Source organism: Ochotona princeps, unplaced genomic scaffold (genome assembly GCF_030435755.1).
Source record: "Ochotona princeps isolate mOchPri1 unplaced genomic scaffold, mOchPri1.hap1 HAP1_SCAFFOLD_3139, whole genome shotgun sequence".
In the NCBI taxonomy this organism is placed as follows: Eukaryota; Metazoa; Chordata; class Mammalia; order Lagomorpha; family Ochotonidae; genus Ochotona; species Ochotona princeps.
The window spans coordinates 36,739-39,551 of NW_026700941.1; the positions used below are offsets into that span (position 1 = coordinate 36,739).

Below are 2,813 nucleotides of genomic sequence, written 5' to 3' on the forward strand. Positions count from 1 at the left end.
ATTACTGTCCCACGCTAATCTTTCAAATGCGTCCACGAGGTAATGGCCCAGCGTGATTCTTTTCTGGATTTGGCTACCAATGTGGTGAATAGGCAACCGGGAGATGCTTCTCTTGGTGGACGATAGCACGCAGCTGCCGAGTATGGTCATGACAGTTAAAGGGCTGAGTTGTGAAGCAGGGATGCAGAAATGTGTGTACTCAGGTGCTTCAGATGAATTATATTGGAGGCTTCCAAGCCATCTTACGTATTCGTCTACCGGTGCTGATAGAAGCACCCGTCCTAATACAGCAGTGACATCCCAGTGCACGGACTGATTTAGATTTTTACCGTTCGCAAATATATGAAAATAAATATATGTATTTGAATAGGAGCTGGAGCACGCCAAGACGGTGGAGGGGACGCGTGGGCCTGTGACGGGGTGACGTTGGCCCGCGCACCTCTCATCTTTATAATGCGTATATTAATACATGCATACACACGTAACACTGATATAGGCCTACAGGGGCTGTTACCAGCAGAGTCTTTCGTGACTCGAAATTGCCCCTCAGCTCATCGCCGCCGTGTATTCCTCTCCTCCTGTCCATTTAAGTCACGAACCACCGGCGTTATCACTTCGGTAGCCGCGGGTTTTGTTGCAGATCTTGTATCGACGACGCCAGCACAAATCCAGGACCATATTAAACGCACACTTAACAGCTGGACATGCGGCAAATCAGCGAGATTGCACGCGTGTCGAACGCGCGCGCGATATGGCACCTTCTGGGTTCCGTGTTAATATGGTTTTGCACCAGACGCAAGGTATTTTACCTATTTCAAACCAATTCGTCTGCCGACAGCTAAGTGGTGGAAGACTTGAAAGGGACTGCAGCTGGCTCTTATTTGAGCGTAGCAATTCTTTTATAGAGAATTGTGATTAATGTGTAGTGCTAGATGTGGTGTGTACGGTAGTGATGATGTGTTTCCGAAGGCGAGATTTATATAGAGTGTCTGTCTCGGATACACGCTACAAAACATAAATTCCACGGCTGTTCACACTGCTTGACAGCACCCGTGAAATTTGCCAGCTTGTCTTCGTGGAACTACCCAAGAATTTTGATTAATGTGTAGTGCTAAATGTAGTGTGTACGGTAGTGATGATGTGTTTGCGAAGGAGAGAAGATGTCACGCCGTGATCCGTATCAGCTCACACACTCTGGAGGGGACAAGCGACACGCTGCGAACGGCGCTTTCACAGAAAGGAAGCGAAATGATTTGCTGTACGTACACGTACTAAGAGTGGCGATGGTCACCCATTTGCAAAGTACGGCGCAATCACATGTGTACATGCACATTCTGCAGAAGCGCACAAAAAACACGGGGGACGTTCTGACAGTATACATGAGCGTGATGGCAGACTAGGAAGTTATCGTGAAGTATTTCTTTGACGGGGGTACAGCACGTAAGTTTCGACATCGTAACGTCAGCGGGGAGCCCGATCCGAGTCTATACGCGGTAGTGCACATTGGCTGGCTTCGGGAATGTCTGGGAGTATGAGATGAAGACGCAGGAAAGACGCGAATCATTTTTACTTGTTTCCTGTCGGCGAGAACAGAGCAGTTTTAAGCGTCAGTGGAGCTAAAGTTTTGCGGGAGCTGATCAAAAAGGGGGACTTGGGTTGCCCCGGTACACCAGAAGCACACATGGCTGTGAAAGGACGGCTTTTCCCAGCATCACCTCCCCGTGTGCGCTCTGTCTTGAGCACTTTGATATGCTCTTTGCTGAATTAGCCGTATGGCGTAACCCCATCTTCCTGACGCAGTAGGCCCTAAACAGGCGGTCCAGCAGCGTAAGCGACTGGGTGGTGTACGTGGCTTGATGGGAGCTACTTGGTGTCAGGACACCCAGAGCGTCCAAGAAGAGACACATTGGAGAATTGATAGGGATTAGAATGGAAGTATTATTGCCTAGCAATAAGCGTTGTGTAACTTCTGCCCCGGATATAACTTCGGTTACGTCATCTCCATATTGCACGGAGTGGGATTTGAACCCACGCGGACTCTCGTCCACCAGAACTTGAGTCTGGCGCCTTAGACCGCTCGGCCATCCGTGCCGCGGCGTACGTTCCAGTTGCTTTTTTGCTACACTACGCAGGTCGCAACTGACACCACGAAAGTATGCACGGCCATTTTTTAACTGCTGTCCAGACACAGCCAGCCCCCGCAGGTGTCACGTATGCAGTTGTGACCCCCATGAGCAGACTCTTCCGGCGCATCTGGAGACATCTCGCATGTGATTAAAACGGATGCGGAAACGCCGATAAACTCCGATACACGGAATATGGATGCGAACACTTATATGGTTACTGCGTGAATAGGGAGGAATATGAGACTTTCTGTGGGCGTCCTCGAGCTTGTGACAGAATACTGGTCGTGAGTACACACTCATACGCGTCACGTGGGGGCACGGACCGCCACGACCTCTCAAGGGGCTATGGTACGTTGCAGTACCAGGGATCTAGTGGGGACAAACATCCCGTCATCGGCAGATTCCACTCACGTACAACTGTTACTAGGTTGGCGGGGCAATAAAAGCGCCACTCACTATGAGAGTAGAGTTGACCTTGACACAGGCATAACGACGTCCGCGAATCCGCCCTAGAAGAGTACACGCCCACTTTTTCCTCGAATCTGTCACGACGTGTGCACGCTCAGATGTATGTGTAGACACATACGAATGCGAATATGCATATACATATGTGGCTTCGAGGAGCAAATGCCTGCGACTGGGTGTTTATTATTGCGCAGCACCAGAACCGCTTCCAGGCACACGTTT

General features: G+C 50.0%; 1 non-coding gene across 1 annotated transcript; it reads right to left on the reverse strand.

The window, feature by feature from the left end:
- Positions 1–2,007: 2,007 nt before the first annotated feature.
- On the reverse strand, positions 2,008–2,091 carry TRNAL-CAA (transfer RNA leucine (anticodon CAA)). The gene has a single exon. It is a non-coding gene; the product is annotated as a tRNA-Leu (tRNA).
- Positions 2,092–2,813: the final 722 nt, after the last annotated feature.